Consider the following 24,543-nt stretch of genomic DNA (forward strand, 5'->3'; position numbering starts at 1 on the left):
CCAGGGGGTACTCTCTAGGCCGGACTTTGCTCTCTATGGTCCGGCAGTCCTCCAGGGGGTACTCTCTAGGCCGGACTTTGCTCTCTATGGTCCGGCAGTCCTCCGGGGGTACTCTCTAGGCCGGACTTTGCTCTCTATGGTCCGGCAGCCCTCCGGGGATACTCTCTGGTCCAGCTCCCGTCTCTATGGTCCGGCAGTCCTCCGGGGGTACTCTCTGGTCCAGCTCCCGTCTCTATGGTCCGGGAGTCCTCCGGGGGTACTCTCTAGGCCGGACTTTGCTCTCTATGGTCCGGCAGTCCTCCAGGGGGTACTCTCTAGGCCGGACTCTGCTCTCTATGGTCCGGCAGTCCTCCAGGGGGTACTCTCTAGGCCGGACTCTGCTCTCTATGGTCCGGCAGTCCTCCAGGGGGTACTCTCTAGGCCGGACTCTGCTCTCTATGGTCCGGAAGTTCCCCACGTGCACTCTCCGGTCCGGACGACCGTCTCGATGGTCCGGCAGTCCTCCAGTTGTACTCTCTAGGCCGCACATTTTCCTCTATGGTGCGGAAGTCCCCCAGCTACATTCTATGCGTCTGGACCTCCGTCTCTATGGTCCGGAAGTCCTCCAGGTGTACTCTCTGGCCCGGCAGTCCGCCATCTCTATGGTCCGGGAGTCCTCCAGCTATACTCTCTGGTCTGGACTGGGCTGGGCTCTATGGTCCGGAAGTCCTCCAGCCCCTCTCCCCGACCCCCTAGGGCTCGCAGCCCCCCCCGGCCCCCCCGGGATGCACAGCCCCACTCCTCGGCCCCCTCGGGGGTCCGCAGCCCCCCCAGTCCCCCTCCCCAGATGCTCACAGGGGGAAAGGAACGGCTCGGCCTCAAGCTCTGCGGGCTGCCTGTGGCCCCTGCAGAGCCCACGATCCTCGGCAGCCCACACGCGGGGCGAAGCTCACAGCCCGAGAAGGAGTCACGGGGGGCCGCCGCTCCTGCCACAACCCTCCTTCCCAGCCTGCTGCTGGAGCACAAGGCACTTGAAAGCAGCAGGAAAGAACAAGGAGGGCCTCGCAAGATGGCAGGAATAACGCGGGCAGCCTAAAGCGTTTAGCCAGGCAGGGCTTGCCACTCACCTTGTGCCGTGGTCGAATCCCAGCCCGCAACTCAGCACCACACAACCGCTCACTCGCTGCCCCCTCAGCGGGAGGGGGGAGAGAATTGGAGGGGCAAAAGTGAAAAAATTCCACTTGTAAGGGAAAGGGGGGGGGAAAAAAAACCCCAAACAACAGAGAGAAAAACCCCAGACAGACAAGCGGTACAAACGAAAACAAGGGCTCGCCGCCAACCGCCCGATGCCCAGCCAGCCGCAGCCCAGCAGCGGCCCCCCCGCCAACCGCCCCCCGAGTTTTATTTCCTGACGTCATAGTGTCTGGAACATCCCCTGGGTCCGCCGGGGTCAGCTCTCCCAGCGGTGCCCCCTCCCAGGCCCTCGCGCACCCCCAGCCCGCTCGCCGGCAGGGCGGGGCGAGGAGCAGCACAGCCCCCGGCGCCGTGCAAGCGCTGCGCAGCGGGAACTCACGCAGCCCCGCGTCACCGACGCCGTTTTCAGCACAAACCCAAAACGCAGGAGGAGGGCGAGCGGGGTGGGAGCGGGGGGCGGGGGAGCGGGAGGGGGGTGCCAGAGTTTGGGCGGGGGGCAACGGGCAGGTTGGCGGGGCAGGCAGCACCCCAGGGGTCCGGGCCCCTCAAATGGCTGGTGTTTCACCCCAAAGCTTCCCCAAATCGGGGGGGTTTTTGCTTTTCTATAATATCAAAACTGGGGTTTTTTCCTTTTCCAAAATATTCCACTTGGAGGTTTTTCAACGCTTTTTCACAACAAAAATTGGCGATTTTTGCTTTTTCGTTTTGTGCATGAAAATGGGGGTTTTTTTGCTTTCCGGCTGCCCAAATGCTGGTGGATTTGGCTTTCCCGGGAGCTCCAAGTTGGGTATTTTTCCCCAAAAAATGCGGGGTTTTTTTTTCCCCACCCCTTGCAGGCCCCGAATTAGGGGTTTTGTGGTGTTTTTATGCCGTGGCAGCAGGTCCCGCTCTGTGTGCACGGCCCTGCAGGGGAAAGTCCCTGTTGGGGGAACTGGCCCCCAATCAGGATGGGAAAAGGTGGAAAAGGAGAACAGGGAAGAGGCAGCTTTTGAAAGCGCTTTTGTATCTTCAATAGAGAGGTGTTTCCCTATTTCCCACTCATTATATATAATACCTGCTCAGACTAGATATCTGTCGACTTACATATTTTGACACTTAAATGTCTTTATAGACTTCTCTATTTAAACTTACATATATTTACACTTATCTCTTTATAGACTTAGATTTTAGACTTAGATACCTATTTACACTTATAGATCATCTCTTAGATTACATACAATGCCTATTTAGGCTCTCTACATAACACGTAGTGAGTGTAGACAGCGGTATCTATTCAGACTTTTTTCTATTTTCAATTCCTTCATACATAAAATATATCATCCCTTTTGCATTTGGAAGTGCTTTCTTTTTTAATTTATATAGACGTGAGTTCTTTTTGTATTTTAAAACCCTATATACGTCTTCCGAATTTTTTTCTGCTCTAAAATCCTTTATATAATAGGGCAGGTATAGGTTCCTATTTTGAAATCCTTGTATACGTATAAAGGAATATTATTTTTCCATATATAGAACAAGGAGAGATTTTTCTCTATTTCGAGGCCTCACAGATAGATTTACAGTTTTTTAAAAACTTTTGAACCCCCCCAGGAATTATCAGGCATTTTTGGGCTGTGACCCCCTTTTTGGGGGGGGGGGACGACCCCCCCTTCCCCACTCACCTGCTCCTCCACGGCATCATCAGCCCGCCGGTGATGTTGGGGTGCCCCAAATGACATCATCACCCCTCCAGGCCCCCAAACCCCCCTTTTTATTCAGCCCCCAAAAAGGCACAACAGGAGGGAAACGGCCCCAACCGGCGGCTCGTTACGTCAATAATGCCGTTGGCGTATGTACGCACGCACCCCCGCCAAAAAGGGGGGCTCCGCTAGAAAGATAAAGGAGGGGCAGCCCCCCCAAACGCTTGCAGCCCCCCCTTAGCCCCCGTCCCGCAGGCTGGCAGCCGGCCCCTTACCCTCAGCACGCCCAACGACCGGCAGGCAAACCCGGGCCGGGGGTCTCTCCTGAGCACCACGGGACGCTTACAGCGAGGCATCTGAAAAACAAAAATCCCAACGGATATTTCAGCACGTTAAAAAAAACAGCACCGAAGGCAGCAGCGGAATTCGGTCAGGACAAGGGAGAGGGTAGCAGTCGAGCTAAAGGAGGGTGCCAGGCAAACGGGTGTCCTGGTTTCGGCTGGGATAGGGTTAAATTTCTTCCTAGTGCTGTGTTTTGGATTTAGTAGGAGGAGAACGTTGATAACACCCTGATGTTTTCAGTTGTTGCTAAGTGCCCTCCTAGTCCAAGGACAGCTCCCGTGCCTACTGACTGAGCTAGGTACACAAGGTGGGAGGGAACACAGCCAGGACAGCCAGCCCAGCTGGCCAACGGGGTATTCCATACCATGTGACGTCATGCTCAGTATATGAAGGGTAGGCGTGATCCAGGAAGTACCGATCACTACTTGGTTATCGGTCAGCGCGGGTGGTGAGCAACTGCATTGTGCATCACTCATTTTGTATATTTTATCATTATCATCATTATTTTCCCTTTTTTTCCCTGTTCTATTAAACTGTCTTTACCTCAACCCACGAGTTTTTCCTCACTCTTACCCTTCCGATTCTCTCCCCGTCCCGCTGGGGGTGGGGGGAGTGAGTGAGCGGCTGCGTGGTATTTGGCTGCCTGCCGGGTTAAACCACGACAACGGGTCAGCTCGAAATACAACGCGGCCTTTAAAAGCTCGAGCGATTCGAACGCTTAAAATCCGCGTGAGGACTAATTGACGCGATTCTGAACGCGTCCTTCGCAGAGAAGTAAACGCTCTCGCTGGTGTCGGAAAACGCCCCGTCCCTTCCTTACAGCACCGCTGCCGGGAGATAACCCCGTGAGGCTGCAGGACAAGGGCGCGCCGTAATCAGCATCTACGCTCACGGATCCGCCGCCACAGCTCCAGCCCTTGCGCTGCTGCTGCTGCTGCTGCGCATCTCGCTCGCTTGGCCGATAAAGCTGAAAGTGAAGCGTAAAACTTTGAAGAGTAAAATGAAAAAGAAAGAACAAATCTCAGCAATTCATTTTATGTAAACGTACGCGCACCTTTTTAGCATACGTACAATGAGAAGGCTTATACCGTAAAAGTATTTCATTTTCCTTTTGCGTTAATTGAAATTGCGTAGCTGTGAATTCATGCCGTTAAATTATCTACCTCCAAACTACACAGCTATCGTTTGACCAGGGGTTTTGCGTGCGTTACGTGACTAGGAGCGGCGCCGAGACCGATGCTACCGAACTGCCGGGGAAAGGCGCCGTCGAAAGCGAGACAGAAATAAAGGACTTCAGAGCACTCTGCCAAAAGATCGGGAAAAAAGCCCGTAACGTTCAGTTGCCTCTCTTTTGAAACGTTTAGAGCAACTACCCAACTGCTTAAGCACACCTAATAAATTATACGCTACGGCTATTTGGCAGTTGCAGTTTAAACAACGCAAGTCAGTTTGGAAGTTATACAATTTTAACTTTCTTTTTAAAATTTCATTTACGATAGAAAAATCAGTGAGATAAGAGATCTCCCGTATGGTTTTACTCTTTTTTTGGGGGGGGGTGGGGGGGGTGGGGGCAGGCGGTGGGGAATATCAAATCCCCAGTGCTGCAATACATCAGGCTACCAAAAAGGACCGGCAGGTTTGCTAACGCTGTTGGCCGTAGCCGAGCGTGCGGAGGAACGCGTCTTTACGATCTCTCGACCGTTACACCCGAGAACCAAAGATCAGCCGTACGTCGACTATCGGAAGACGTGCTGCGCTTGGGTCTGTGCAAGGAAATCGGCTTACCCCTTTTTTTTTTCCCCAGAGAGAGAGAGAGCGAAAAGTCTCCTTGCGGATGACTTCTACTGCCGAGCACGTCATCTCTGAAGATCCATTCTGATGGGAAGTTCGTAAAAGGCAACTCCTTTGAACGAGAAAGATTTCCATTCTGGAAAATCTCTTTCCAACCAAAGTCAAAATTACGCGCTGCAGGTTAAGGAAAAAGGACGCGATAGAAGCAGTAACTCACCAAAACCGCATCAGGACTCTCTGTCGCTAGTTACGAGGCTGCTACCGCTTCTCGGGAAAGCCTGGAAAACGCACCGAAGCGACACCGATTTGTCCCGTGTTGTCCGCGCCTCTTCTTTGACCTTGATTGCTTTTAGCACAGATGCTAGCATCTCAGTAAGGTGTTCGAGTGCTCCTGTAAGGCATTTTAAACACTGACTGACTGAAAAAGCCTAAAGCTTTTATCGTGAAAACAAAGCCTGTTTCTCCCGAACATCCCAACTCTTACAAACGGTTCCTTTCCTCTTCTAGTCCAACGTTATTTTCACAGCACCCTTTCATAGCAAGCGCACAGAAACAGAAGACCGTGCTTGCAGGAAGAGAAAACAGACGGAGGGCAGCAAGCTTTGCATAGGCGTACCACGCTCCAGAACAGACCTCCTTTATTTTTAGTATTTGCGTTAAAATATTTCACATTAAAAAATCACATAGAAGGAGAGCTGCCACGTTCCTCGTGTTAACTGTAAAGTCCGTGCTACAAGCACCTTAGGAAAAATGCAGACACGTATCACAGGCCTACCTTGTACTTGCAGACCACTACGGACCCTTTCCATCTGTCTCGTACTTTCACGGCAGTTGACGTTCTGCTGAGAGGAAAGGAAAAAAAAAACAAACAACGTTTAGCACAAAGCTTCCTTTGCCGTGAAGAGAACAACTGAGTGGAGGAGAAAGTATTTGGCATCGTCTTTGGTGCAGTTGTTGAGACAGGCCACTAGAACTTCTGCACGTTTTAGACAACCGTGCCTTTTTTTTGGCTCATCGGCAGCTTTAGTTTCGCTAGAACTCACTTTCCTAGAGACGCGCAGGTGACGGGCACAGGTACCTACGTACGTTTTCTCAAGCCTAAGTAGAGCCGCGATTTCCTCACCCGATACGTCCCAAGTGGAGTATTTTTGTTAAAGAGTACGGCAACCCGTCCGTCCTCGCAAACTCGCTGCGGAAGAGGAATCCTTTTTTCCAGGCCGTTTCTCCAAACAGTCGAGATCTTTGAAAACCGCAGTTGTTTTAAAACATTTGGAGCACGTTGCCAAACAACGCTTGGCAGTAAGACTTTGACGTGTTTGACGCACGCAAATCTGGGGTAACTCGCTACTTGCTTCCTGTTGTCGTTGTTCTTCCTTCAGAAATTCTACTTGTAGCCAAGTTATTCGCTACTGGTTCAAGCATTTACCTTCCAGCTATTACCAGCGCGTTTACACAGGCGAGGAACTAAATCGCTCTTCTAAAACTACCCGAGTGAAAATGACAGCCACGAAAGAGGAGTGACAGAGAAGGAAAGGAGAGGTCAGGCAGCAAGAGAGCTCTGCAGGCTGCCACCAGTCAACGTCGCACTCTTAAGGAAAAACAAACAAACAAACAAACAAACAAAAAACCAAACAAAAAAAACCCCAAAACACACAAACACAAAAACCAACAACAAAACAAAACTTTGACGTTGTACCTTTCTTTTCTTTTGGAGCTCGTCCCTGTCTCAGCTGATCGTCTCGACAGAGCACAAAGTGCAGATGATCCGTATCCCGATGACATCTGCACGCGATGAACACGTGTTCAGAAATAGTCCAGATCTGTAAGACTGGTGTCATTTGTGTGGTTCCAAGCATCATAACTCCGTTTTACTGACCAATGCATTTGTGAGGAAACTAAGTAGCTTTTAAACGTAGCCTCTCCTTGGGGAGAAAAATGCGTTAGGGAGTGAAAAAAAGGATGATTCAGAGCTCCCAACCATGACGGAGCAGCGGGAAAACTAATGAAAGTGAAGACCAACAGCAGCAACGTGAAGCGGCATTTGGCTTCAATTCTGATCACGTACTTAAGCGGCTCTCCAAGTCTATACCTCCATCCTATGAACGACTAGCCCTTTTTTGGAAGGACCAACTTTTGTCCTTCAAAGTGCTAGATTGAAGACTCCACTGAACAGAACGTGGATTGAGCCACAGGACAACGTGCCATCGACGCTCTAATGAAAAAAAAAATCACGTAAAAATCAAGTTGAAATATCAGCTTCCATCGTGTCTCATTCATTACGTTTCTAGTAGTACCTGGGTGCTCCAAAATTCACTCTCCTGACACCACGTAGTACTACAAATTGAGTTACGCAGGTAAAAATAAAAGGCTCTTTCCAACCTGCCCGTAAAATCAGTACGAACAAACAGAAGAGAAACACTTGACCCTAAAGAAGGTCACAGGCAGCTCTTAATTTATCGTAGGCGAAAGCTCATTCTTTTCCCTGAAAGGAAAACGCTCGTAACTACCCAGGGACCGATGCGGGAACGAGGCACGCGCGCTCTGTTAACGGCAACTGTTCATCAGCTTTTCTGCACCGGCACAAATTTGCCTTTTCCCTGGGTTTGACGTGGAGCACCTGCAGCGTCCTTGAACGCGCCAATGTTTCTCCCCGCTCCCCCGGCCCCCCACGTGCCATTACCTGAGCAGCAAGCGGCATCAGCCACGCAGGATTTTCTTCACGTGACGCAGAAGGTGACGCTGGGAAAAGAGGAGGCACAAAATGAACCTGTTTGTCACACCCAGCCAACGGTGAAAACCCAGGGAAGGATTCTGCCGTGCGGGGCCGGGCTGTGCACCCCCGGAGCTCCAGCCGGCCGGTTTCGCTCCCCTTTGCCGGGTACCGGGGAGACACCGCCGCCTCGTGCTGCCGCCTGCCCCCCGGGGAGAGCCGGGGGACCCCCACCTCACTTCAGCCCTCGGGAACGGGACCGGGAGAGACCCTCCACGCAAAGAGAGCGGATCCACGCGTGGCGTGGATTTAATCCCCGAGAGAAGAGGCCGGGCTCCCCGCTGGCAGAAGGACAACTCGCCTCCCTGCCGCTCGGAGCGCCTTGCCGGGGACAGCCCTGCCTGCGCCTGGCTGCTCTTCAGCCGTGCTGGGAGTGCAGTCTGGCCGACGGATGCTCCGGCAAACAGATACTGCAGCGAATCGCAGCTCCCGCTCGTTACAGCTGCTGGTAATTTTGCCTCTGGCTAAGGCATGCCCCAGACAGCGGACACCTCGTCTCGTTCCAGCTCCTGCTTGCTACGGTTCTGGCTAATCGAAGCTCCAGCTCTGCACCGTTGATTTCAGCTCCTTCTCCTTACAAGCTCCAGCTATTTGCAACAGCCTGGGCTTTTGACAAGGTCGTAAACCAACCGCCGTCAAAACTCGACTATTAGGATTAAATATCATAGTTGGACATTGTATAAGCATTAATGAGTTTGTACGACTAATTAGTTAATAACTATTCTAAGCAGTCGACAAGCAAGAGCTGGACTCGAAGAGGGCGTGCGGGGTCTGAAAAGCAGAGACCGCCTCTTCCCCCCAGAGACCACCGCAGACGTTGAGTTGGGCCTGGTGCATGCCGGCCTCCCGCACTTCGGGGTGCAGCAGGACCAGACCCGCCCCCCCCCCCCCCCCCCCCCCCGAGAGGGTCCACGCACCCTGCCCACCCCCTGCTTTCCCCTGCAGCCCCCAATGCCCTCCCACCCCCCCGCACAAACGGCCAAACCGGCTTCTGCTTTAGGCCCCCAAACCAGCTCACTTAGCGCCCATTTCTGAGCCCAAAAACCCAGCTGCTGCGCCTCTTCTCAAGTCCCAAAGGTGACCCCGGGGAGGGCAAGCGCTTGCGTGATGCTTCGGGCAGAAACGGGGCTGAAAGGTCCGATCCCGGTGCCGGGGGAGCAGAGGCGAGCTGGCTGGGACCAGCTTTTGCTCCTGGAACAACCCCAGGTCCCTGCTCCGAGGTCCTCCCCTTGGGGCCCTGGGGTGGACCTGTCCCTCCCCTTCAAATGCTGCAGGAGTTTCGGGGGCAGAAGGCCGTTTCTAAGCCCTCTCTCCAGCAGCTCCTCCCTCGACTCGGCCCGCGAAGCCCCCAGTCTGCCTGCAGGGAGGGCTGGGGGGTCCCCGGCCCCACGGGGCGACAGTGGGGACTCGCAGGGAGGATCTGTTTGCACAAAGCGCCCCGCCCCCCCCCCCCCCCCCCGCCGGCCGGCCCCCCCCGCCCCGGCCCACTGCGCGGCCCCTCTAGGGCACGCAGCCCCCCCCCCAACTCCCCACTCCCCAGATGCTCACAGCCCCTCCCCCGCCTGGAGCCCCCCCAGACCCTGTCCCCGGAGCCTGCAGAACCGCCCCCCCCCCCGCCACAGCCCGGCTCCCCGGGCCCGCGGCCCCTCACACTCACGCTGCGCCGCCGCCTCGGTGCAGAGCCCGCCGCGCGGCCCGTTGGAATACCGTCCGCAACCAATCAGCGCGCGGCTCCACCGGACCGCCCGCGCGAGGCACGCCGGGAGTTGTAGTCCCCACCCGGGGACCGCGCATGCGCACGGCGCCCCGGGGACCGCGCATGCGCACGGCGCCCCGGGGACCGCGCATGCGCACGGCGCCCCGGGGACCGCGCATGCGCACGGCTCGCAGCCCCTCCCCAGCGTTTGCAAGCACTTCCCAGCCCCAGGACCCCCGGAGTTCACAGCACCCGACCACACCATTTTCCAGCCCCCTGGGAGCCCCACTCTCAAGTCCCGCCAGGACCCACAGCCCCACTCCCCAGCTCCTTGGGGGACCGCGATCTCGATGGTCCGGGAGTCCTCCAGGTGTACTCTCTGGTCTGGACGTCCGTTTCTATGGTCCGGCAGTCCTCCAGGAGTACTCTCTAGGCCGGACTTTGCTCTCTATGGTCCGGCAGTCCTCCAGGGGGTACTCTCTAGGCCGGACTTTGCTCTCTATGGTCCGGCAGTCCTCCAGGGGGTACTCTCTAGGCCGGACTTTGCTCTCTATGGTCCGGCAGTCCTCCGGGGGTACTCTCTAGGCCGGACTTTGCTCTCTATGGTCCGGCAGCCCTCCGGGGATACTCTCTGGTCCAGCTCCCGTCTCTATGGTCCGGCAGTCCTCCGGGGGTACTCTCTGGTCCAGCTCCCGTCTCTATGGTCCGGGAGTCCTCCGGGGGTACTCTCTAGGCCGGACTTTGCTCTCTATGGTCCGGCAGTCCTCCAGGGGGTACTCTCTAGGCCGGACTCTGCTCTCTATGGTCCGGCAGTCCTCCAGGGGGTACTCTCTAGGCCGGACTCTGCTCTCTATGGTCCGGCAGTCCTCCAGGGGGTACTCTCTAGGCCGGACTCTGCTCTCTATGGTCCGGAAGTTCCCCACGTGCACTCTCCGGTCCGGACGACCGTCTCGATGGTCCGGCAGTCCTCCAGTTGTACTCTCTAGGCCGCACATTTTCCTCTATGGTGCGGAAGTCCCCCAGCTACATTCTATGCGTCTGGACCTCCGTCTCTATGGTCCGGAAGTCCTCCAGGTGTACTCTCTGGCCCGGCAGTCCGCCATCTCTATGGTCCGGGAGTCCTCCAGCTATACTCTCTGGTCTGGACTGGGCTGGGCTCTATGGTCCGGAAGTCCTCCAGCCCCTCTCCCCGACCCCCTAGGGCTCGCAGCCCCCCCCGGCCCCCCCGGGATGCACAGCCCCACTCCTCGGCCCCCTCGGGGGTCCGCAGCCCCCCCAGTCCCCCTCCCCAGATGCTCACAGGGGGAAAGGAACGGCTCGGCCTCAAGCTCTGCGGGCTGCCTGTGGCCCCTGCAGAGCCCACGATCCTCGGCAGCCCACACGCGGGGCGAAGCTCACAGCCCGAGAAGGAGTCACGGGGGGCCGCCGCTCCTGCCACAACCCTCCTTCCCAGCCTGCTGCTGGAGCACAAGGCACTTGAAAGCAGCAGGAAAGAACAAGGAGGGCCTCGCAAGATGGCAGGAATAACGCGGGCAGCCTAAAGCGTTTAGCCAGGCAGGGCTTGCCACTCACCTTGTGCCGTGGTCGAATCCCAGCCCGCAACTCAGCACCACACAACCGCTCACTCGCTGCCCCCTCAGCGGGAGGGGGGAGAGAATTGGAGGGGCAAAAGTGAAAAAATTCCACTTGTAAGGGAAAGGGGGGGGGAAAAAAAACCCCAAACAACAGAGAGAAAAACCCCAGACAGACAAGCGGTACAAACGAAAACAAGGGCTCGCCGCCAACCGCCCGATGCCCAGCCAGCCGCAGCCCAGCAGCGGCCCCCCCGCCAACCGCCCCCCGAGTTTTATTTCCTGACGTCATAGTGTCTGGAACATCCCCTGGGTCCGCCGGGGTCAGCTCTCCCAGCGGTGCCCCCTCCCAGGCCCTCGCGCACCCCCAGCCCGCTCGCCGGCAGGGCGGGGCGAGGAGCAGCACAGCCCCCGGCGCCGTGCAAGCGCTGCGCAGCGGGAACTCACGCAGCCCCGCGTCACCGACGCCGTTTTCAGCACAAACCCAAAACGCAGGAGGAGGGCGAGCGGGGTGGGAGCGGGGGGCGGGGGAGCGGGAGGGGGGTGCCAGAGTTTGGGCGGGGGGCAACGGGCAGGTTGGCGGGGCAGGCAGCACCCCAGGGGTCCGGGCCCCTCAAATGGCTGGTGTTTCACCCCAAAGCTTCCCCAAATCGGGGGGGTTTTTGCTTTTCTATAATATCAAAACTGGGGTTTTTTCCTTTTCCAAAATATTCCACTTGGAGGTTTTTCAACGCTTTTTCACAACAAAAATTGGCGATTTTTGCTTTTTCGTTTTGTGCATGAAAATGGGGGTTTTTTTGCTTTCCGGCTGCCCAAATGCTGGTGGATTTGGCTTTCCCGGGAGCTCCAAGTTGGGTATTTTTCCCCAAAAAATGCGGGGTTTTTTTTTCCCCACCCCTTGCAGGCCCCGAATTAGGGGTTTTGTGGTGTTTTTATGCCGTGGCAGCAGGTCCCGCTCTGTGTGCACGGCCCTGCAGGGGAAAGTCCCTGTTGGGGGAACTGGCCCCCAATCAGGATGGGAAAAGGTGGAAAAGGAGAACAGGGAAGAGGCAGCTTTTGAAAGCGCTTTTGTATCTTCAATAGAGAGGTGTTTCCCTATTTCCCACTCATTATATATAATACCTGCTCAGACTAGATATCTGTCGACTTACATATTTTGACACTTAAATGTCTTTATAGACTTCTCTATTTAAACTTACATATATTTACACTTATCTCTTTATAGACTTAGATTTTAGACTTAGATACCTATTTACACTTATAGATCATCTCTTAGATTACATACAATGCCTATTTAGGCTCTCTACATAACACGTAGTGAGTGTAGACAGCGGTATCTATTCAGACTTTTTTCTATTTTCAATTCCTTCATACATAAAATATATCATCCCTTTTGCATTTGGAAGTGCTTTCTTTTTTAATTTATATAGACGTGAGTTCTTTTTGTATTTTAAAACCCTATATACGTCTTCCGAATTTTTTTCTGCTCTAAAATCCTTTATATAATAGGGCAGGTATAGGTTCCTATTTTGAAATCCTTGTATACGTATAAAGGAATATTATTTTTCCATATATAGAACAAGGAGAGATTTTTCTCTATTTCGAGGCCTCACAGATAGATTTACAGTTTTTTAAAAACTTTTGAACCCCCCCAGGAATTATCAGGCATTTTTGGGCTGTGACCCCCTTTTTGGGGGGGGGGGACGACCCCCCCTTCCCCACTCACCTGCTCCTCCACGGCATCATCAGCCCGCCGGTGATGTTGGGGTGCCCCAAATGACATCATCACCCCTCCAGGCCCCCAAACCCCCCTTTTTATTCAGCCCCCAAAAAGGCACAACAGGAGGGAAACGGCCCCAACCGGCGGCTCGTTACGTCAATAATGCCGTTGGCGTATGTACGCACGCACCCCCGCCAAAAAGGGGGGCTCCGCTAGAAAGATAAAGGAGGGGCAGCCCCCCCAAACGCTTGCAGCCCCCCCTTAGCCCCCGTCCCGCAGGCTGGCAGCCGGCCCCTTACCCTCAGCACGCCCAACGACCGGCAGGCAAACCCGGGCCGGGGGTCTCTCCTGAGCACCACGGGACGCTTACAGCGAGGCATCTGAAAAACAAAAATCCCAACGGATATTTCAGCACGTTAAAAAAAACAGCACCGAAGGCAGCAGCGGAATTCGGTCAGGACAAGGGAGAGGGTAGCAGTCGAGCTAAAGGAGGGTGCCAGGCAAACGGGTGTCCTGGTTTCGGCTGGGATAGGGTTAAATTTCTTCCTAGTGCTGTGTTTTGGATTTAGTAGGAGGAGAACGTTGATAACACCCTGATGTTTTCAGTTGTTGCTAAGTGCCCTCCTAGTCCAAGGACAGCTCCCGTGCCTACTGACTGAGCTAGGTACACAAGGTGGGAGGGAACACAGCCAGGACAGCCAGCCCAGCTGGCCAACGGGGTATTCCATACCATGTGACGTCATGCTCAGTATATGAAGGGTAGGCGTGATCCAGGAAGTACCGATCACTACTTGGTTATCGGTCAGCGCGGGTGGTGAGCAACTGCATTGTGCATCACTCATTTTGTATATTTTATCATTATCATCATTATTTTCCCTTTTTTTCCCTGTTCTATTAAACTGTCTTTACCTCAACCCACGAGTTTTTCCTCACTCTTACCCTTCCGATTCTCTCCCCGTCCCGCTGGGGGTGGGGGGAGTGAGTGAGCGGCTGCGTGGTATTTGGCTGCCTGCCGGGTTAAACCACGACAACGGGTCAGCTCGAAATACAACGCGGCCTTTAAAAGCTCGAGCGATTCGAACGCTTAAAATCCGCGTGAGGACTAATTGACGCGATTCTGAACGCGTCCTTCGCAGAGAAGTAAACGCTCTCGCTGGTGTCGGAAAACGCCCCGTCCCTTCCTTACAGCACCGCTGCCGGGAGATAACCCCGTGAGGCTGCAGGACAAGGGCGCGCCGTAATCAGCATCTACGCTCACGGATCCGCCGCCACAGCTCCAGCCCTTGCGCTGCTGCTGCTGCTGCTGCGCATCTCGCTCGCTTGGCCGATAAAGCTGAAAGTGAAGCGTAAAACTTTGAAGAGTAAAATGAAAAAGAAAGAACAAATCTCAGCAATTCATTTTATGTAAACGTACGCGCACCTTTTTAGCATACGTACAATGAGAAGGCTTATACCGTAAAAGTATTTCATTTTCCTTTTGCGTTAATTGAAATTGCGTAGCTGTGAATTCATGCCGTTAAATTATCTACCTCCAAACTACACAGCTATCGTTTGACCAGGGGTTTTGCGTGCGTTACGTGACTAGGAGCGGCGCCGAGACCGATGCTACCGAACTGCCGGGGAAAGGCGCCGTCGAAAGCGAGACAGAAATAAAGGACTTCAGAGCACTCTGCCAAAAGATCGGGAAAAAAGCCCGTAACGTTCAGTTGCCTCTCTTTTGAAACGTTTAGAGCAACTACCCAACTGCTTAAGCACACCTAATAAATTATACGCTACGGCTATTTGGCAGTTGCAGTTTAAACAACGCAAGTCAGTTTGGAAGTTATACAATTTTAACTTTCTTTTTAAAATTTCATTTACGATAGAAAAATCAGTGAGATAAGAGATCTCCCGTATGGTTTTACTCTTTTTTTGGGGGGGGGTGGGGGGGGTGGGGGCAGGCGGTGGGGAATATCAAATCCCCAGTGCTGCAATACATCAGGCTACCAAAAAGGACCGGCAGGTTTGCTAACGCTGTTGGCCGTAGCCGAGCGTGCGGAGGAACGCGTCTTTACGATCTCTCGACCGTTACACCCGAGAACCAAAGATCAGCCGTACGTCGACTATCGGAAGACGTGCTGCGCTTGGGTCTGTGCAAGGAAATCGGCTTACCCCTTTTTTTTTTCCCCAGAGAGAGAGAGAGCGAAAAGTCTCCTTGCGGATGACTTCTACTGCCGAGCACGTCATCTCTGAAGATCCATTCTGATGGGAAGTTCGTAAAAGGCAACTCCTTTGAACGAGAAAGATTTCCATTCTGGAAAATCTCTTTCCAACCAAAGTCAAAATTACGCGCTGCAGGTTAAGGAAAAAGGACGCGATAGAAGCAGTAACTCACCAAAACCGCATCAGGACTCTCTGTCGCTAGTTACGAGGCTGCTACCGCTTCTCGGGAAAGCCTGGAAAACGCACCGAAGCGACACCGATTTGTCCCGTGTTGTCCGCGCCTCTTCTTTGACCTTGATTGCTTTTAGCACAGATGCTAGCATCTCAGTAAGGTGTTCGAGTGCTCCTGTAAGGCATTTTAAACACTGACTGACTGAAAAAGCCTAAAGCTTTTATCGTGAAAACAAAGCCTGTTTCTCCCGAACATCCCAACTCTTACAAACGGTTCCTTTCCTCTTCTAGTCCAACGTTATTTTCACAGCACCCTTTCATAGCAAGCGCACAGAAACAGAAGACCGTGCTTGCAGGAAGAGAAAACAGACGGAGGGCAGCAAGCTTTGCATAGGCGTACCACGCTCCAGAACAGACCTCCTTTATTTTTAGTATTTGCGTTAAAATATTTCACATTAAAAAATCACATAGAAGGAGAGCTGCCACGTTCCTCGTGTTAACTGTAAAGTCCGTGCTACAAGCACCTTAGGAAAAATGCAGACACGTATCACAGGCCTACCTTGTACTTGCAGACCACTACGGACCCTTTCCATCTGTCTCGTACTTTCACGGCAGTTGACGTTCTGCTGAGAGGAAAGGAAAAAAAAAACAAACAACGTTTAGCACAAAGCTTCCTTTGCCGTGAAGAGAACAACTGAGTGGAGGAGAAAGTATTTGGCATCGTCTTTGGTGCAGTTGTTGAGACAGGCCACTAGAACTTCTGCACGTTTTAGACAACCGTGCCTTTTTTTTGGCTCATCGGCAGCTTTAGTTTCGCTAGAACTCACTTTCCTAGAGACGCGCAGGTGACGGGCACAGGTACCTACGTACGTTTTCTCAAGCCTAAGTAGAGCCGCGATTTCCTCACCCGATACGTCCCAAGTGGAGTATTTTTGTTAAAGAGTACGGCAACCCGTCCGTCCTCGCAAACTCGCTGCGGAAGAGGAATCCTTTTTTCCAGGCCGTTTCTCCAAACAGTCGAGATCTTTGAAAACCGCAGTTGTTTTAAAACATTTGGAGCACGTTGCCAAACAACGCTTGGCAGTAAGACTTTGACGTGTTTGACGCACGCAAATCTGGGGTAACTCGCTACTTGCTTCCTGTTGTCGTTGTTCTTCCTTCAGAAATTCTACTTGTAGCCAAGTTATTCGCTACTGGTTCAAGCATTTACCTTCCAGCTATTACCAGCGCGTTTACACAGGCGAGGAACTAAATCGCTCTTCTAAAACTACCCGAGTGAAAATGACAGCCACGAAAGAGGAGTGACAGAGAAGGAAAGGAGAGGTCAGGCAGCAAGAGAGCTCTGCAGGCTGCCACCAGTCAACGTCGCACTCTTAAGGAAAAACAAACAAACAAACAAACAAACAAAAAACCAAACAAAAAAAACCCCAAAACACACAAACACAAAAACCAACAACAAAACAAAACTTTGACGTTGTACCTTTCTTTTCTTTTGGAGCTCGTCCCTGTCTCAGCTGATCGTCTCGACAGAGCACAAAGTGCAGATGATCCGTATCCCGATGACATCTGCACGCGATGAACACGTGTTCAGAAATAGTCCAGATCTGTAAGACTGGTGTCATTTGTGTGGTTCCAAGCATCATAACTCCGTTTTACTGACCAATGCATTTGTGAGGAAACTAAGTAGCTTTTAAACGTAGCCTCTCCTTGGGGAGAAAAATGCGTTAGGGAGTGAAAAAAAGGATGATTCAGAGCTCCCAACCATGACGGAGCAGCGGGAAAACTAATGAAAGTGAAGACCAACAGCAGCAACGTGAAGCGGCATTTGGCTTCAATTCTGATCACGTACTTAAGCGGCTCTCCAAGTCTATACCTCCATCCTATGAACGACTAGCCCTTTTTTGGAAGGACCAACTTTTGTCCTTCAAAGTGCTAGATTGAAGACTCCACTGAACAGAACGTGGATTGAGCCACAGGACAACGTGCCATCGACGCTCTAATGAAAAAAAAAATCACGTAAAAATCAAGTTGAAATATCAGCTTCCATCGTGTCTCATTCATTACGTTTCTAGTAGTACCTGGGTGCTCCAAAATTCACTCTCCTGACACCACGTAGTACTACAAATTGAGTTACGCAGGTAAAAATAAAAGGCTCTTTCCAACCTGCCCGTAAAATCAGTACGAACAAACAGAAGAGAAACACTTGACCCTAAAGAAGGTCACAGGCAGCTCTTAATTTATCGTAGGCGAAAGCTCATTCTTTTCCCTGAAAGGAAAACGCTCGTAACTACCCAGGGACCGATGCGGGAACGAGGCACGCGCGCTCTGTTAACGGCAACTGTTCATCAGCTTTTCTGCACCGGCACAAATTTGCCTTTTCCCTGGGTTTGACGTGGAGCACCTGCAGCGTCCTTGAACGCGCCAATGTTTCTCCCCGCTCCCCCGGCCCCCCACGTGCCATTACCTGAGCAGCAAGCGGCATCAGCCACGCAGGATTTTCTTCACGTGACGCAGAAGGTGACGCTGGGAAAAGAGGAGGCACAAAATGAACCTGTTTGTCACACCCAGCCAACGGTGAAAACCCAGGGAAGGATTCTGCCGTGCGGGGCCGGGCTGTGCACCCCCGGAGCTCCAGCCGGCCGGTTTCGCTCCCCTTTGCCGGGTACCGGGGAGACACCGCCGCCTCGTGCTGCCGCCTGCCCCCCGGGGAGAGCCGGGGGACCCCCACCTCACTTCAGCCCTCGGGAACGGGACCGGGAGAGACCCTCCACGCAAAGAGAGCGGATCCACGCGTGGCGTGGATTTAATCCCCGAGAGAAGAGGCCGGGCTCCCCGCTGGCAGAAGGACAACTCGCCTCCCTGCCGCTCGGAGCGCCTTGCCGGGGACAGCCCTGCCTGCGCCTGGCTGCTCTTCAGCCGTGCTGGGAGTGCAGTCTGGCCGACGGATGCTCCGGCAAACAGATACTGCAGCGAATCGCAGCTCCCGCTCGTTACAGCTGCTGGTAATTTTGCCTCTGGCTAAGGCATGCCCCAGACAGCGGACACCTCGTCTCGTTCCAGCTCCTGCTTGCTACGGTTCTGGCTAATCGAAGCTCCAGCTCTGCACCGTTGATTTCAGCTCCTTCTCCTTACAAGCTCCAGCTATTTGCAACAGCCTGGGCTTTTGACAAGGTCGTAAACCAACCGCCGTCAAAACTCGACTATTAGGATTAAATATCATAGTTGGACATTGTATAAGCATTAATGAGTTTGTACGACTAATTAGTTAATAACTATTCTAAGCAGTCGACAAGCAAGAGCTGGACTCGAAGAGGGCGTGCGGGGTCTGAAAAGCAGAGACCGCCTCTTCCCCCCAGAGACCACCGCAGACGTTGAGTTGGGCCTGGTGCATGCCGGCCTCCCGCACTTCGGGGTGCAGCAGGACCAGACCCGCCCCCCCCCCCCCCCCCCCCCCCCGAGAGGGTCCACGCACCCTGCCCACCCCCTGCTTTCCCCTGCAGCCCCCAATGCCCTCCCACCCCCCCGCACAAACGGCCAAACCGGCTTCTGCTTTAGGCCCCCAAACCAGCTCACTTAGCGCCCATTTCTGAGCCCAAAAACCCAGCTGCTGCGCCTCTTCTCAAGTCCCAAAGGTGACCCCGGGGAGGGCAAGCGCTTGCGTGATGCTTCGGGCAGAAACGGGGCTGAAAGGTCCGATCCCGGTGCCGGGGGAGCAGAGGCGAGCTGGCTGGGACCAGCTTTTGCTCCTGGAACAACCCCAGGTCCCTGCTCCGAGGTCCTCCCCTTGGGGCCCTGGGGTGGACCTGTCCCTCCCCTTCAAATGCTGCAGGAGTTTCGGGGGCAGAAGGCCGTTTCTAAGCCCTCTCTCCAGCAGCTCCTCCCTCGACTCGGCCCGCGAAGCCCCCAGTCTGCCTGCAGGGAGGGCTGGGGGGTCCCCGGCCCCACGGGGCGACAGTGGGGACTCGCAGGGAGGATCTGTTTGCACAAAGCGCCCCGCCCCCCCCCCCCCCCCCCGCCGGCCGGCCCCCCCCGCCCCGGCCCACTGCGCGGCCCCTCTAGGGCACGCAGCCCCCCCCCCAACTCCCCACTCCCCAGATGCTCACAGCCCCTCCCCCGCCTGGAGCCCCCCCAGACCCTGTCCCCGGAGCCTGCAGAACCGCCCCCCCCCCCGCCACAGCCCGGCTCCCCGGGCCCGCGGCCCCTCACACTCACGCTGCGCCGCCGCCTCGGTGCAGAGCCCGCCGCGCGGCCCGTTGGAATACCGTCCGCAACCAATCAGCGCGCGGCTCCACCGGACCGCCCGCGCGAGGCACGCCGGGAGTTGTAGTCCCCACCCGGGGACCGCGCATGCGCACGGCGCCCCGGGGACCGCGCATGCGCACGGCGCCCCGGGGACCGCGCATGCGCACGGCGCCCCGGGGACCGCGCATGCGCACGGCGCCCCGGGGACCGCGCATGCGCACGGCGCCCCGGGGACCGCGCATGCGCACGGCGCCCCGGGGACCGCGCATGCGCACGGCGCCCCGGGGACCGCGCATGCGCACGGCGCCCCGGGGACCGCGCATGCGCACGGCTCGCAGCCCCTCCCCAGCGTTTGCAAGCACTTCCCAGCCCCAGGACCCCCGGAGTTCACAGCACCCGACCACACCATTTTCCAGCCCCCTGGGAGCCCCACTCTCAAGTCCCGCCAGGACCCACAGCCCCACTCCCCAGCTCCTTGGGGGACCGCGATCTCGATGGTCCGGGAGTCCTCCAGGTGTACTCTCTGGTCTGGACGTCCGTTTCTATGGTCCGGCAGTCCTCCAGGAGTACTCTCTAGGCCGGACTTTGCTCTCTATGGTCCGGCAGTCCTCCAGGGGGTACTCTCTAGGCCGGACTTTGCTCTCTATGGTCCGGCAGTCCTCCAGGGGGTACTCTCTAGGCCGGACTTTGCTCTCTATGGTCCGGCAGTCCTCCGGGGGTACTCTCTAGGCCGGACTTTGCTCTCTATGGTCCGGCAGCCCTCCGGGGATACTCTCTGGTCCAGCTCCCGTCTCTATGGTCCGGCAGTCCTCCGGGGGTACTCTCTGGTCCAGCTCCCGTCTCTATGGTCCGGGAGTCCTCCGGGGGTACTCTCTAGGCCGGACTTTGCTCTCTATGGTCCGGCAGTCCTCCAGGGGGTACTCTCTAGGCCGGACTCTGCTCTCTATGGTCCGGCAGTCCTCCAGGGGGTACTCTCTAGGCCGGACTCTGCTCTCTATGGTCCGGCAGTCCTCCAGGGGGTACTCTCTAGGCCGGACTCTGCTCTCTATGGTCCGGAAGTTCCCCACGTGCACTCTCCGGTCCGGACGACCGTCTCGATGGTCCGGCAGTCCTCCAGTTGTACTCTCTAGGCCGCACATTTTCCTCTATGGTGCGGAAGTCCCCCAGCTACATTCTATGCGTCTGGACCTCCGTCTCTATGGTCCGGAAGTCCTCCAGGTGTACTCTCTGGCCCGGCAGTCCGCCATCTCTATGGTCCGGGAGTCCTCCAGCTATACTCTCTGGTCTGGACTGGGCTGGGCTCTATGGTCCGGAAGTCCTCCAGCCCCTCTCCCCGACCCCCTAGGGCTCGCAGCCCCCCCCGGCCCCCCCGGGATGCACAGCCCCACTCCTCGGCCCCCTCGGGGGTCCGCAGCCCCCCCAGTCCCCCTCCCCAGATGCTCACAGGGGGAAAGGAACGGCTCGGCCTCAAGCTCTGCGGGCTGCCTGTGGCCCCTGCAGAGCCCACGATCCTCGGCAGCCCACACGCGGGGCGAAGCTCACAGCCCGAGAAGGAGTCACGGGGGGCCGCCGCTCCTGCCACAACCCTCCTTCCCAGCCTGCTGCTGGAGCACAAGGCACTTGAAAGCAGCAGGAAAGAACAAGGAGGGCCTCGCAAGATGGCAGGAATAACGCGGGCAGCCTAAAGCGTTTAGCCAGGCAGGGCTTGCCACTCACCTTGTGCCGTGGTCGAATCCCAGCCCGCAACTCAGCACCACACAACCGCTCACTCGCTGCCCCCTCAGCGGGAGGGGGGAGAGAATTGGAGGGGCAAAAGTGAAAAAATTCCACTTGTAAGGGAAAGGGGGGGGAAAAAAAAACCCCAAACAACAGAGAGAAAAACCCCAGACAGACAAGCGGTACAAACGAAAACAAGGGCTCGCCGCCAACCGCCCGATGCCCAGCCAGCCGCAGCCCAGCAGCGGCCCCCCCGCCAACCGCCCCCCGAGTTTTATTTCCTGACGTCATAGTGTCTGGAACATCCCCTGGGTCCGCCGGGGTCAGCTCTCCCAGCGGTGCCCCCTCCCAGGCCCTCGCGCACCCCCAGCCCGCTCGCCGGCAGGGCGGGGCGAGGAGCAGCACAGCCCCCGGCGCCGTGCAAGCGCTGCGCAGCGGGAACTCACGCAGCCCCGCGTCACCGACGCCGTTTTCAGCACAAACCCAAAACGCAGGAGGAGGGCGAGCGGGGTGGGAGCGGGGGGCGGGGGAGCGGGAGGGGGGTGCCAGAGTTTGGGCGGGGGGCAACGGGCAGGTTGGCGGGGCAGGCAGCACCCCAGGGGTCCGGGCCCCTCAAATGGCTGGTGTTTCACCCCAAAGCTTCCCCAAATCGGGGGGGTTTTTGCTTTTCTATAATATCAAAACTGGGGTTTTTTCCTTTTCCAAAATATTCCACTTGGAGGTTTTTCAACGCTTTTTCACAACAAAAATTGGCGATTTTTGCTTTTTCGTTTTGTGCATGAAAATGGGGGTTTTTTTGCTTTCCGGCTGCCCAAATCCTGGTGGATTTGGCTTTCCCGGGAGCTCCAAGTTGGGTATTTTTCCCCAAAAAATGCGGGGTTTTTTTTTCCCCACCCCTTGCAGGCCCCGAATTAGGGGTTTTGTGGTGTTTTTATGCCGTGGCAGCAGGTCCCGCTCTGTGTGCACGGCCCTGCAGGGGAAAGTCCCTGTTGGGGGAACTGGCCCCCAATCAGGATGGGAAAAGGTGGAAAAGGAGAACAGGGAAGAGGCAGCTTTTGAAAGCGCTTTTGTATCTTCAATAGAGAGGTGTTTCCCTATTTCCCACTCATTATATATAATACCTGCTCAGACTAGATATCTGTCGACTTACATATTTTGACACTTAAATGTCTTTATAGACTTCTCTATTTAAACTTACATATATTTACACTTATCTCTTTATAGACTTAGATTTTAGACTTAGATACCTATTTACACTTATAGATCATCTCTTAGATTACATACAATGCCTATTTAGGCTCTCTACATAACACGTAGTGAGTGTAGACAGCGGTATCTATTCAGACTTTTTTCTATTTTCAATTCCTTCATACATAAAATATATCATCCCTTTTGCATTTGGAAGTGCTTTCTTTTTTAATTTATATAGACGTGAGTTCTTTTTGTATTTTAAAACCCTATATACGTCTTCCGAATTTTTTTCTGCTCTAAAATCCTTTATATAATAGGGCAGGTATAGGTTCCTATTTTGAAATCCTTGTATACGTATAAAGGAATATTATTTTTCCATATATAGAACAAGGAGAGATTTTTCTCTATTTCGAGGCCTCACAGATAGATTTACAGTTTTTTAAAAACTTTTGAACCCCCCCAGGAATTATCAGGCATTTTTGGGCTGTGACCCCCTTTTTGGGGGGGGGGGACGACCCCCCCTTCCCCACTCACCTGCTCCTCCACGGCATCATCAGCCCGCCGGTGATGTTGGGGTGCCCCAAATGACATCATCACCCCTCCAGGCCCCCAAACCCCCCTTTTTATTCAGCCCCCAAAAAGGCACAACAGGAGGGAAACGGCCCCAACCGGCGGCTCGTTACGTCAATAATGCCGTTGGCGTATGTACGCACGCACCCCCGCCAAAAAGGGGGGCTCCGCTAGAAAGATAAAGGAGGGGCAGCCCCCCCAAACGCTTGCAGCCCCCCCTTAGCCCCCGTCCCGCAGGCTGGCAGCCGGCCCCTTACCCTCAGCACGCCCAACGACCGGCAGGCAAACCCGGGCCGGGGGTCTCTCCTGAGCACCACGGGACGCTTACAGCGAGGCGTCTGAAAAACAAAAATCCCAACGGATATTTCAGCACGTTAAAAAAAACAGCACCGAAGGCAGCAGCGGAATTCGGTCAGGACAAGGGAGAGGGTAGCAGTCGAGCTAAAGGAGGGTGCCAGGCAAACGGGTGTCCTGGTTTCGGCTGGGATAGGGTTAAATTTCTTCCTAGTGCTGTGTTTTGGATTTAGTAGGAGGAGAACGTTGATAACACCCTGATGTTTTCAGTTGTTGCTAAGTGCCCTCCTAGTCCAAGGACAGCTCCCGTGCCTACTGACTGAGCTAGGTACACAAGGTGGGAGGGAACACAGCCAGGACAGCCAGCCCAGCTGGCCAACGGGGTATTCCATACCATGTGACGTCATGCTCAGTATATGAAGGGTAGGCGTGATCCAGGAAGTACCGATCACTACTTGGTTATCGGTCAGCGCGGGTGGTGAGCAACTGCATTGTGCATCACTCATTTTGTATATTTTATCATTATCATCATTATTTTCCCTTTTTTTCCCTGTTCTATTAAACTGTCTTTACCTCAACCCACGAGTTTTTCCTCACTCTTACCCTTCCGATTCTCTCCCCGTCCCGCTGGGGGTGGGGGGAGTGAGTGAGCGGCTGCGTGGTATTTGGCTGCCTGCCGGGTTAAACCACGACAACGGGTCAGCTCGAAATACAACGCGGCCTTTAAAAGCTCGAGCGATTCGAACGCTTAAAATCCGCGTGAGGACTAATTGACGCGATTCTGAACGCGTCCTTCGCAGAGAAGTAAACGCTCTCGCTGGTGTCGGAAAACGCCCCGTCCCTTCCTTACAGCACCGCTGCCGGGAGATAACCCCGTGAGGCTGCAGGACAAGGGCGCGCCGTAATCAGCATCTACGCTCACGGATCCGCCGCCACAGCTCCAGCCCTTGCGCTGCTGCTGCTGCTGCTGCGCATCTCGCTCGCTTGGCCGATAAAGCTGAAAGTGAAGCGTAAAACTTTGAAGAGTAAAATGAAAAAGAAAGAACAAATCTCAGCAATTCATTTTATGTAAACGTACGCGCACCTTTTTAGCATACGTACAATGAGAAGGCTTATACCGTAAAAGTATTTCATTTTCCTTTTGCGTTAATTGAAATTGCGTAGCTGTGAATTCATGCCGTTAAATTATCTACCTCCAAACTACACAGCTATCGTTTGACCAGGGGTTTTGCGTGCGTTACGTGACTAGGAGCGGCGCCGAGACCGATGCTACCGAACTGCCGGGGAAAGGCGCCGTCGAAAGCGAGACAGAAATAAAGGACTTCAGAGCACTCTGCCAAAAGATCGGGAAAAAAGCCCGTAACGTTCAGTTGCCTCTCTTTTGAAACGTTTAGAGCAACTACCCAACTGCTTAAGCA

At 54.8% G+C, this 24,543-nt stretch overlaps 4 long non-coding RNA genes across 4 annotated transcripts; all 4 read right to left on the bottom strand.

The window, feature by feature from the left end:
- Positions 1 to 2,954: 2,954 nt before the first annotated feature.
- LOC142081550 (uncharacterized) lies at positions 2,955 to 4,413 on the bottom strand. Its single transcript, XR_012673385.1, has 3 exons — positions 4,355 to 4,413; positions 4,012 to 4,177; positions 2,955 to 3,205 (listed from the first exon to the last, which is right to left on the bottom strand). It is a non-coding gene; the product is annotated as an uncharacterized LOC142081550 (long non-coding RNA).
- Positions 4,414 to 6,317: 1,904 nt separating this feature from the next.
- On the bottom strand, positions 6,318 to 9,470 carry LOC142081551 (uncharacterized). Its single transcript, XR_012673386.1, has 3 exons — positions 9,410 to 9,470; positions 7,663 to 7,721; positions 6,318 to 6,802 (listed from the first exon to the last, which is right to left on the bottom strand). It is a non-coding gene; the product is annotated as an uncharacterized LOC142081551 (long non-coding RNA).
- A 3,398-nt stretch (positions 9,471 to 12,868) lies between these two features.
- Positions 12,869 to 14,327, bottom strand: LOC142081552 (uncharacterized). The gene is made up of 3 exons (XR_012673387.1): positions 14,269 to 14,327; positions 13,926 to 14,091; positions 12,869 to 13,119 (listed from the first exon to the last, which is right to left on the bottom strand). It is a non-coding gene; the product is annotated as an uncharacterized LOC142081552 (long non-coding RNA).
- Positions 14,328 to 16,231: 1,904 nt separating this feature from the next.
- Positions 16,232 to 19,385, bottom strand: LOC142081553 (uncharacterized). The gene is made up of 3 exons (XR_012673388.1): positions 19,325 to 19,385; positions 17,577 to 17,635; positions 16,232 to 16,716 (listed from the first exon to the last, which is right to left on the bottom strand). It is a non-coding gene; the product is annotated as an uncharacterized LOC142081553 (long non-coding RNA).
- Positions 19,386 to 24,543: the final 5,158 nt, after the last annotated feature.

This window comes from Calonectris borealis, chromosome 4, assembly GCF_964195595.1.
Source record: "Calonectris borealis chromosome 4, bCalBor7.hap1.2, whole genome shotgun sequence".
Classification (NCBI taxonomy): Eukaryota; Metazoa; Chordata; class Aves; order Procellariiformes; family Procellariidae; genus Calonectris; species Calonectris borealis.